We start from the raw sequence: 12,500 nt of genomic DNA on the forward strand, positions 1-12,500 counted from the left end.
TGTAGATAGAACGCCCCCTTCAGTTCCCCCTCTCTAGATGTTAGCACCTCTTGAAATGAATGCAGCTGGGAGAAAGCTGTGTAGATAGAACGCCCCCTTCAGTTCCCCCTCTCTAGATGTTAGCACCTCTTGAAATGAATGCAGCTGGGAGAAAGCTGTGTAGATAGAATGCCCCCTTCAGTTCCCCTTCTCTAGATGTTAGCACCTCTTGAAATGAATGCAGCTGGGAGAAAGCTGTGTAGATAGAACGCCCCCTTCAGTTCCCCCTCTCTAGATTTTAGCACCTCTTGAAATGAATGCAGCTGGGAGGGTGGGGGAGAGGGTCAGAAGGAAGGACTGGAATCTCAGATAAGACTCTTTTTATGCGGGACTGCCCACCTGACCTTGAGGGCCACCCCTGGATGACGCAGCTGCTCATAAAATAACTGTTTTATGCCCTGTAGCTAGTGTTCCATAGCAGACTTCATCAAAATTGAAAACTTTCGTGCCCCAGTAGACACCACCAGAAAATAAAGACAGCCTACAGAAAATCATGGACCAGAATTGTTCCAAAATATGTGAAAAAACAAAAAAAACTAGTTTTCATCTTTTTATTTGTGTGTAAATATAGCCTCAAATGAATACAGTACCTACAAAAGAAAGATAGCTGGACCCCTAGAACTAGAGCTACAAGCAGTTGTGAGCTGGATGACATGGGCACTAGGAACCAAACTTGGGTCCTTTGGAAGAGCAGCAAGGGTTCTAAGATGCTGACCCATCTCTCCAGCCCCTTAATTTTTTTTTTTACATTTATTTAATTTGGGGTGAAAGGGTCAGCCATATAACATGGCATCCATGGGGAGGTCAAAGGACTTGCGGGAGTCAGTGTTCCTCTTCTATCATGTGAGTTCCTGGATTGAATTCAGGAGCCTTCCAGTGTGGCAGCAGATGGCTTTACCTGCAGAGCCATCTCACTGACCTGAGAGTATATTAAAAACAAACAAACAAACAAACAAAACGCCTACAACTCACTTATGAAAAGACATAAGAAAAGACAAATTCCTAAATGAGCCAAGGATTTCAACAGACATAGCTGCAAAGAAGATACACAGATTGCCAATGAGTGGAGTCCCTGATGCTCAGCCTCACTGGTTACTGCGGAAAGTCATATCTAAGTCACCAATGACCTATCTACTTCACACTCACTGGGATGGCTGAAGAAAAAAACAAACAGACAAAATAATACAGTCTGGTAAAACAAACGCCTCTGTGCATTGCAATTGGAGACATAAAATGTAGACACCTTGGAAAATAGTTCACAGTTCCACAGAAATGGTAAAACATGAGCTGGGCACGGAGCTCTGTGGTAGAACTCTTGCAATGTACCCGAGAGTAGTGGAAACATGTGTCCACACAAACCAAAGCAGATAAACTCATAACTTGGTAAACAAGATAGAGCTGTATTTCTATGCAGTGAAACATAGCTAAGCAATAAGATATAATGAAGTGCTGATATATACCACAATATTCATGAGCCGTGAAAATATTTGCTAAATGAAGTAAACCAAACCACAGAACCATTTATTGCACAGTTCCATTTATACGACTAAGGGCGGCTAAGAGGGTAGGAAAGAGTACAATTTCTTCTGCTTCTCTTCCTTCTTGTGGTACTGGGGATTAAGTCTACGGTCTTTCTCAGGTTGAGCAAGTACTCTACCACTGAGCTTTGCCCACATTCTTCTTCTTCTTCCTTCTTCCTTCTTCTTCCTCTTCCTCCAGTTCTTCCTCCTTCTTGCCCTCCTTCCTCTCTTTCCCTGCCCCCTCTCTTCCTCCTTCTCCTCCCTCTTCTTTTAGGCTTCAGACTCAGTAGTCAGCCAAAATGGCTTAAACTTTCAATCCTTCTGCCTAGGCCACTGGAAGTGCTGGAAGTAAAGGTGTGAGCTACCACACCCAATTTACAAAGTGCTGAGGTCAAAGCCAGGCCTTCCTGCATGCTATTACAGCTATCAACTCCTCCATATTTCTAGTCCCCTTGACTTCTTTTACTCTCTCTCTCTCTCTCTCTCTCTCTCTCTCTCTCTCTCTCTCTCTCTCGTGTGTGTGTGTGTGTGTGTGTTAAAAGCAGCATCTTGCTGTGCACCTCTGATGCTCTGATGGCTAGATACTCAAGCTGTAACCCCAACTGTTAGCAATCTTGCTGCTTCAGCTTCCTGAGTGAGATTTCAGCCATGTGCCACCATGACAGCTACTTTTTTAAAATCTTGAGACAAGTCTCCCAGGCTGGCCTGAAATTCTCAATCCTCCTGTCTTAGTCTTCCCAGAAGCTGGGATTACAGACCTGTACTACCAGGTAAGGTAGTACGACGTTCTTGTGAAATAACCAAAATGTCCTAAAATTGTAGATTGTAGTGATGGTTACACTGGTATGTGAAGATACTGAAAGACAATGAACTGAATCAGCTCTTTCCTCTGCCATCTGGGTCCCAGGCATTGAACTCAAATGGTTAGGTTTGGCATCAGGCCCATATCTGCTGAGCCATCCCACTGGCTCAAGAATGTATTTTTTTAAATGTAAACTCCTCCAGTCTACCCTAAAAACCGTGATTCACTACAGTAATCTGCACTCCTTATTTCTCCAGGAATTTCTGATATTTCAGACTCAGAATCTAGACCTTGAAAAACGTCATGTTGGAAGGCATACACATCCATTAGTCTATGTAACAAAAGGCTGAAAAGAAGAATAGGTTAGTAGCTTATTATGGGCCACATTCTGTATGTATATGCATTCTTACAGCTGCCTTTGTGTCCCCATCAGCAATAAGGAAACTAAGGCATAAAGAGACTTTGTAACTTGCCCAAAGTCACATGGCAGGTGGCATAACCAGGATGTTTATGTAAGCTCTAAATATTCTGGCTAATTGCTCTGCCCCAGTGAAGCATAAAACATCAATGAGAGGAATTTGGGTTAGGTTGAGGTAGGTTGGGTTGTTTTGTAGTTGGAGCTGAAGAGGAAGGGTATTTAATAGAAAGGAAGTCACAGGCAAGGTGATTCCTCGCCCGAGAAACCAAACATCCCAGTTGATGGGTGAGCCACCTGGTGAGCAAGAAATTGAGGCTCTGAAATACCAAGTACATAGCATTAAGCCACATGCCTGGGTCGATTTTTACTTTCCATTTATTGAGCACCTGTCACCACTAGACACTGTGCTAAGCATGATGGAGATAGGACCTACCTAATACAGTTTGTGGTTCCAAACACCAGCAAATCCATTCTGTTCATCTTCAACATAAAAGAAATCATTAGAATGCTGTTTGGGAGTACACACTATTAAAGAGTAGACTGGGGAGCCAGTCACAGAAAAGCCACATTGCTGGCCCTGGTTAGCAGAACTATGTAGATGGCCAACCTTTCCATCACTAGAATAAGGAAATTTGAATTAGAGTTAATGACCTTGTACACCTCACTCCAGAGGCATTGCGCTCAGAAAGAGGGTGATGGTATTGATTATGATCGGGTTCGATACCTGCCTCTTGGCTGTGTACATGGCAGCAAGAGAAAAGAATCTGTGAGGAATTTACCATCATTGCCCTAGAACAGCGCGCTCTGAAAGTAGTTGGGTGGAACCAGTTCACTGATGTGTTATGCTCCGTTGGGGTCAGGCAAACACTAATGATGGTGGTATGAAAGAGAGGCACAGTTCTTCCTATATTGGAGTCTACCAGGGAATCATACTAAGTTAATGTAAGCAGACAAAATAATTAGGGTAGTGATTAGACTTTGCTGGTCAGAGACAAGAACAGGGATAATGAAGGGTGGAAGAACTGTTGTAGAGACCGGCTGGGCAAGGAAGTGATGGCTCATCTGAGGTCTAAAGGTTGAGGAATCGCTGGTGTGAAGAGTTGGCAGTGGTGTGAAAGGACTAAAGTCACTGAGTTTGCAACCAGAGAGGCCAGTGTGGCTGGAGTGATGGGAGCCAGAAGAGAAACGAGAGAAGGGGGTAAGAATCAGGTACCCTTTGCAGATCATGATGCTAAGCTGAATTCTTATCTCTGAAAGAACAGGAAATCCATGAAAGGTTTTCAAATACAGTTAGAAAACCATCACAAATTAGATTTGTTTTTCAGGCAAGGTCTCGTGTAGTCTTAGCTACTTCAAACTCAGATGCCCTGGAACTGCGGTTTCAGAGACTTATGAGCTGCTCTGTGGATGCTGGGATGGAACCTGGATCCTCTGGAATAGCAGCCATGGCTCTTAACAGAGGAGACTTCACTCCAGCCCCTGTATAACCATTTTAGACACAACTAGAAACTATCTTCCCAACTGCCTGACAACCAGCCACCATTGTGAATGACAGAACAATGAGAAGAGAGGGTGAGTGTCCATGACATTCCGACCACTGACAACTGTATTAGGAAAATAAGACCAAGATACAGGGCTGGCAAGATGACTCAGAGTGTAAGAGCACTGACTGCTCTTCCGAAGGTCCTGAGTTCAAATCCTGGCTCACAATCACCTGTAATGAGATCTGATACCCTCTTCTGATGTGTCTGAAGTCAGCTACGGCATACTTATGTATAATAATAAATACATCTTTGGGCCGGAGCAAGACGACCAAAGTGAACAGAGGTTCTAAAAATTCAATTCCCAACAACCACATGAGGGCTCACAACCATCTGTACAGCTACAGTGTACTCACATACATAAAATAAATCTTTAAAAAAAAAAAAAGACCAAGATACAAATGAGGTCTAAAATCCACATAAACCATACATGTACTCTACACTTCGGAAGCAATAGGACCTAGCCAGAGGTTTCAGAAGTTAAATCAAAATTTACAAGAGAAGAAGCTTTGACAAGTTAGCAACCAATCCTTGCCAGCATGGTGGCTCATGCCTGTAATCCCATCATTTGGGTCGGGAAGGCAGGAGCATCAAGGTTTTAAAGCCATCCCAGACTACACAACAAAAATTGACAACTCCTTGAATGATGCAGAAAAACCAACCCACACATAGGCTTTCCAGATACATCAAACTGATCGAACTCAAGAAATCGTCAAAAGAAACAATCATAACAAGCTATTGTCCTAGGTGCTCTAGAGGCAGGAGAATTGCTACATAAGGTTAGGCCATGTAAGGTCAAGCATATCATAGCAGAAGTTAGGGAGCTGTGAAGGCAATCTTAGTGTGATCTATAGTGAGCATGATTTTTTCCACCAGGGATCAAGGAACTTTATTATCCTGAAAATAAATAAACAACAACTGTGGGGGAGGGGCTATGGGCAATAGCACCACGTGATGGAAGAGAATCAAAGGCATCCCAGAGATTGAAGAAAGAGGAAGGGCCTGACCTAGCCTTGTGTACAGACTGAGAAACTAGAGGCCAAAGAGGGAAAGTGCCTGGTTCAGGAACTAACAGCAGATCAGTGGTGACATTAGGCCTAGACACCAGGGTTCTGTTTTCTGGACCAGGGTCTCTGATGAGGCTCATTAGAAAGCTCACAACTAGTTCCCTCCTCAATCCTTCACCCGATTATTGTAAGCCCCCATCCCCCCAAAAGAAGAAGAAACAAAGATCTGAACTTACTGGCTTATGTAATTCCTCAGATTTCAGAGACCGGTGTGGCCATGGCTCTACAGATTTCCTTCCTACTCTGAGCCCACACAGGTCCACAGTTACCAAAGTCATCCTGTTAGAAAAACAATGCTAAGATGTCACACAATGTCTAAAGCCCAAAGCTGGAGCTCCGCTCCTCTTCCTCTATTGGGTCCTCCTTCCCTCCCTAGGATTCCACAGTCTCCATGGCTGTGAACCCAGGCTCCTTGCCCCAAATACTTACAACCTTCCCTGCTCGGAAAAGGAGGAACATATTCATAGTCTTGATTTGTTCTTCCCTGGTATCTGTCCCCCCTAGCCCTGCTTTCCTAGCAAAACCTTAAATTCCTCAGTCCTCATTCCAGAAATAGGGCCTAAATGATTTGAATTAACAAATACACACTAAGACCCCACCATCATGACTGGTTGGGGGATGTACATGTGACCCACAGGGCCTTCAAAACTCAATTCTGAGATTTTGGATGAGCCATTTGGGGAAATGAATCTCATCTTTTCTTTTGGTTTGAGTTTAGAAGACGTCCAACTTCAAGAGCAGCTGGAAACCTCTTGGCATGCTTATTCCTGGATGTAAAACAAGGCCAAAGTCTGAACAGCTCTACTAAGATACAGCGAGCCACCTGTGGATTTAAACAGCTTGTAAACAATCTCCTTTAAAAAAAAAAAAGAAAAGATTTTCTTATTTATTTTATGTATATGAGTACATCATTGCTCTCTTCAGATACACCAAGAGAAGGCATCATTGGATCCTATTACAGCATTACAGATGGCTGTGAGCCACCATGTGGTTGCTGGGAATTGAACTCAGGACCTCTGGAAGAGCAGTCAGTGCTCTTAACCACTGAACCATCTCTCCAGCCCACAAGGTAGCTCCTTATACTCTGTCCTATACACCGAAAGAATCATACTGAGGCCTGAAGAGTTAAACGACTCCACTGAGTTAGCTGTGGGTACTCTGTTACCTAGGAGCCAACTTTTGTTTTTTAAAGGTTCATTTATTTATTTTATGTATCTGAGTACACTGTTGCTCTCTTCATGCACACTAAAGAGGCCATCGGATCTCATTACAGATGGCTGTGAGCCACCATGTGATTGCTGGGAATTGAACTCAGGACCTCTGGAAGAGCAGTCAGTGCTCTTAACCGCTGAGCCATCTTTCCAGTCCAGGAGCCAACTCTTTTTTTTTTTTTTTTTTTTTTCCTTTTTCAAGACAGGGTTTCTCTGTGTAACCCTGGCTGTCCTGGAACTCACTCTGTAGACCAGGCTGGCCTCGAACTCAGAAATCTGCCTGCCTCTGCCTCCCAAGTGCTGGGATTAAAGGTGTGCGCCATCACTGCCTGGCAAGCCAATTCTTAAGAGGCAGCAAAGTTACATATTCTCAACTACACCCTAACTAGGATGGGCAGAAAACCCCGTGCCTGGGGCTGGAGAGGTAACATCCTGTTTCTCCAGAGGACCAGACGTTGGTTTCCAGCACCTGTCAGGAATCTCATAACTGTCTGTAACTCCAACTCCAATACACACACACACACACACACACACACACACACTAAAATCAAAACAACAAAAACAAAAACAAAACAAAACACTACACCTCATTAGATCCCGAGAAGCCATAGAACCCTCTATTGCCAGCCTCCCAGGGGACACGGGAGGCCCTGGGGAGAAGGCTTTTCCTGTCTGACAAGCCTTCTGGTGTTCTGGTGCAGCTACAGGGCATTCTGCCAAGAGCCAGATGAACCAGTCAGGCTCATCTTGGGCCTTCAAAATTCCCAGCTGTATCTGGGGCTTTAGTTCCAACCCCTAATGTCTGTTAAAAAGCCAAAGTTGTTTGTTAAGAGGTCAGTTGTGTATTCAACAAAATGTTTTGGTTTTGTTCCTGCATTTCCGTGGACTACGTAGCAAGGAGTTCCAGATATTGTCAGAAAAGGAAGTCCAGCTCAGTGCTGAGTGAACTGTGCATCGTTAGCTGTCTGTTTACTTTTTCTCCGTGAGTATCAACCTCTGGGAGGGCAGGGACTCAGCTGACTCATCTCTGGGGACACCAGCCCAGGACCTGGGACAGAGTAAATATTGATATTGAGCTTCCACTTGGATAGCTCTAGTGACGAGGACTCACAGTCAGCGAGGACTGGCCTACTCCTCCTCCATGTGCATCTTTTCCTACCCAGGTGTCTGACACCCAGGTTCTGCGGAAGGGAAATCGTCAGGGAACAGCTGAGCTTTGGCTCAGGAGGAAGCACACAGGCCAAGTCTGGGTGTGACCCTGAGACACTGAATGCATCACTGATAGAAGTCTAAACTGGCATGGTTACAGTCAAAATGTATATACCAATCGATTTTATAGGTCTAAAGGGATAACTCTCATTCTATGTTTTATTTTGAGACAGGTTTTCTGTAGCTCATTGTGAGTTCAAACTAGCTATACAGCTAAAGGTGACTTTGAACTTCTGAATCTTCTGCCTCCAGCTTCCGAGTGCTGGGATCACAGGAATTTATCACCATGTCTATTTTTATGCAGTGCTGGAGGTTGGACTCAGGATTTAGTGCATGCGAGTGCTCTACCTCTTCAGCCCTATCTCTGACTCTATTCTAAACAGAGATGGTCCCTGAGGCATTGTTTGTCTGGGCAAGTCAGGGAAAACCCAAATGTTCAACAAGTGACTAAGGAAATGATTTTTCATTATGAAACAGAATTCTGGGGGCTGGAGGGTTGGTTCAGTAGTTAAAAACACTAACTGCTCTTTCAGAGGTCCTGAGTTCAATTCCCAGCAACCACATGGTGGCTCACAACCATCTGTAATGGGATCTGATGCCCTTTCCTAGTGTGTCTGAAGACAGCAACAGTGTACTCATATACTTAAGTAAGTCTTTTACCTTTGTAGGGGGAGGGTCTTCTCTAATGAGGCAGAGTTTGTGTATTCACATGGCACAACTTCAGGCAGTCTGAACAGTATAAATCATTACATCGTGGAAGCTGTGTAGTTATATCTTTAATATTTTCATTTTCATTTTTTAATCTTTTAAATGTATATTCATTGTGTGTGTCTAGACATAACCACCACCTGGTTATCTCTAGTGATGGGAACTCATGAGGAAGTCCGAGGACAGCTTGGAGCATTGGTGATGTCTCTCTCCTTCCACCAGGGACTCCTTGGTCTCTCAGTCCTTCCTGGGGCTTGAATTCAGGTGGCCAGGCAAGGCAGCAGCCACTTTCACCTGCTGAACCCTTTCACTGGCCCTAGTTTTGATTTTTTTGAGGCCTGACTTCAAACCTTGAATGGTCCTCCTGCCACCGACTTCTCAAGTGCTATGACAACATGCCTGAGCCACCACATCTGGCTAGCCTTCATTTTTAAATGCCAATTAAATTTTTAAAAATTGCTTCAACTGGCCAGGCAGTGATGCCACATGTCTTTAATCCCATCACTTGGGAGGCAGAAGCAGGCAGATTTCTAAGTTCGAGGCCAGCCTGGTCTATAAAGTGAGTTCCAGGACAGCCAGGTCTATACAGAGAAACCCTGTCTTGAAAAAAACCAAAAAAACAAAAACAAAAACAAAAAAAAAACCAAAACAAAAACAAAAAAACAAAAAAAATTTTGCTTCAACTGCTTAGACCTGATTAAAGATACCTTAAAATAAATATGCAATGTTGGCATGGCAACACATGACTTTAATCTCAGCTCTTAGGAAGCAGAGGCAGGTGGATCTCTGTGAGTTTGAGGCCAGCTTGTTCTATGTAACAAGACTTTTTTTTCTTTTTATGGTTTTTTGAGACAGGGTTTCTCTGTATAGCCCTGGTTGTCCTGGAACTCACTTTGTAGAGAAGGCTGGACTCGAACTCAGAAATCTGCCTGCCTCTGCCTCCCGAGTGCTGGGATTAAAGGCGTGCGCCACCACGCCTGGCGAGACATTTTTTTAAAGTCAAATTATGTGGATAAATATGAATTACAGTGGTTTTGGTAAATGATTGGAAGTAACCTTCCTTTCCATTGGATATTACACCTACGTGAAATAAAGTGGAATTGCTCTGTACATTGCTAATGAGCAGTCTTCAAGATACAGTGTAAAATGAACTGTATAGAGCAATGCTTCTATTTGCAGTGGTGGTGCCTGCCTTTAATCCCAGCACTTAGGAGGCAGAAGCAGGTCTACAGAACAGGATGACCAGGTCTCCATAGAGAAAATCTGCCTTGAAAACCCAAAGCAAATCAAAACAAACAAGCAAGCAAGCGAGCAAACAAACAAACAAACAAAAGACACACCTGGGACTTGGCTGTAAAGTGCTTCCCAAGAATGCATGAAACCCTGAGCTGTATCCTCGGTACTGAATGCAATGTGTGTGATGTCACAGGCCTTGGATCCCAGCACTCAAGAAAGGGAAACAAGATCAGAAGTTTAAGGTCTTCTATGGCTGCGTAGCTCAAGATCGGGGACTGGAAAGATGATGAAGTAATTAATTAAGAGTATTCATTGCCCTTGAGGAGGACCTGTGTTTGGGTCTCAGCACCTACATGTAGCAGCCCACAAGCATCCCTAACTTCAGCTACAGGGGAATCCAATGTCCTCTACTGGTCTTGTATGCACAGACACACATACACAACTAATTAAAAATAAAAATCTCTTAAAAGGAAAGAAGTGACCTTGACTCTACCTTGGTTGAAATTTTAATTTATGCTTTTAAAATTATACAATATATGAGTAAACTATTGAACTGTTTAAAAATCTATTTTAATCAATAATATAGAGTTCAGGTGTTAATGAAATGAAAACAGCTCTCCTTTATGAAGGATTCAAGTTCTCTTTGTTCCACCAGCCTTTCCAAGGACACTGGACTTAGAGATAGGCACCTGGGCTAGAACGGACATCATTCCAAGCAGTTTCTCCTATCACTTCTCACCCACTTGGCTTCCTGTTACCAGTGTTCTGGGCTGAGGACCAGAGCCAACTGATTATAGGGGTCGTATTTCCAGAGGTCCAGGAGGCTGGGGAGAGCCAGGCCAGGAAAAAAATGGGACATTTGGTCTTGCTCCTTTGTTCTTCCAGCCACTCTGCTCCACGTCCAGTGTATGCTTCTGTCTGGGCCCATGTAGTGGAGCCTCTGAAAACCCCACTGGACTGATGAACAGGGAGTCAGCACACCAGTCTCTTAGCTAGCTAGTGTTGTAGGAGGCTTCTAAACGGGGCGATGGCTTACTAAAGAAGATGCAACACTGGACTTTCTGCTACCAGAGAAGAAGGTGCTTAGAGGTAAACAAGACTTTACTGTTATTAAGTCAGACTGCTAGGCAACAAGGCATAGTGCCTAAGATGGTGGACCCTGGAGCTGGATGGGTAGAGTCATAGCCCAGGCTCTTTTCACTCAGCAGCTGCCAAACCTTAGATAAACCTCCTGCCTCAGTTTCCCAATCTGCTTCTACATAGGGTTATTGGGATGCTATGATGGGATCTTACATCAGGTGTTTGGGTGTGTGTGGGTATAGGTATATGAGTGGTTGCACACATGTGTGGGTACACATGCACACATGTGGACATATGTATGCAGGCATTACTGTGAGTGGTCCTCATTCCCTATACCATCACCTTCTGCCCACCTTTGGACAACTAGGGATCTGCTGTCTGTCTGTGTATATCACTTGTCTGCTCTTAGAATTTCATAAAAATGGAATTGTGCAATATGTCATTTTTGTGTCTGGCTTCTACTCAACATTTTTAAAAATGCATCTAGGTTTGTGGCAGGCATTAGAAGGGCCTTCCTCTTTTTTTTTTTTTTTTTTTTTTTTTTTTCTGAGTAGGAGTCTGTTGCACAAATACACCACAGTTCTGTTAGCTTTAGGGGCTAGGTATCGAGAGCATAAAGGTTGACTGAGTTTGAGCTCTAGGAGGAGATGGTTGAAAAGCACACACTGAAGGTTGAAACCCTGTTCCCCTTTGGCCAAGCTTCACACTCTTCCCCTGCAAACATAAGGAATCAGATGATTTCTAAATAACTTTCTCATGAGCCTTCAGGCTTTTAGGCTATTCCTCCAAATATAGGTTAACAGAATGGAGCTGGAGAGATGACTCAATAATTAAGAGGACTTTATGCTCTTACAAAGACCCCAGGTCCTGTCCCCAGTATTCACACAGAGTTCACAACACTTGAGTAAATCTCGTGAATTCCACAGGCACCAGGCACACACATGGTGCACAGATATTCAAGCAAAACACTCATAGACATAAGTAAAAGTAATAAAGTCTCACAGGTTAAAGCCAGTCTTTATGAATATAAATTAGACTTAGTTCCTCTAGTGGGAAGAGATGACACAATTCATAGAACCAGACAAGCTGGCAGACAATAAGCAAGGTCCAAGATCGACCAGTCAATATTTGCACAGTATTCAGAACCTGCCTCCCTGGCTTTTTCCCTCCAAAGCTCCTGGTGGAAGCCTTTTAGATGGAATCAAGAGAATCAGACCAGGAGGGCTGTATGGGGTAGGAGAGGTTCTGAGAACCTCAGAAAGCAGACTGTGGGAAATGGTTCAAGCTGGGCTTGAATAGAAAGAAGGTAACTGCAAACAAGGGGAGGGGGATATGGTGAGATGGACCTAGAAAACAGAATCAAGTCTCACAGTGGACCTGGAAAACAGAATCGAGCCTTGCAAAGATACCGCTGAACACTTCCTCAACGCAAATGCCTGTAATGCCACACTCAGAATGGTTAGGCAGGAGGATTGCCATGAGTTCAAGGCCAGCCTCAAAGTAGATCAAGCTAACAGGGACAGATGTGATGCATACCTTTAATGCCTAAAGAGGCAGAGGCAGAGGCAGAGGCAGAGGCAGAGAGGCAGAGAGGCAGAGAGGCAGAGAGGCAGAGAGGCAGAGAGGCAGAGAGGCAGAGAGGCAGAGAGGCAGAGAGGCAGAGAGGCAG

Source organism: Mus caroli, chromosome 2 (assembly GCF_900094665.2).
Source record: "Mus caroli chromosome 2, CAROLI_EIJ_v1.1, whole genome shotgun sequence".
In the NCBI taxonomy this organism is placed as follows: Eukaryota; Metazoa; Chordata; class Mammalia; order Rodentia; family Muridae; genus Mus; species Mus caroli.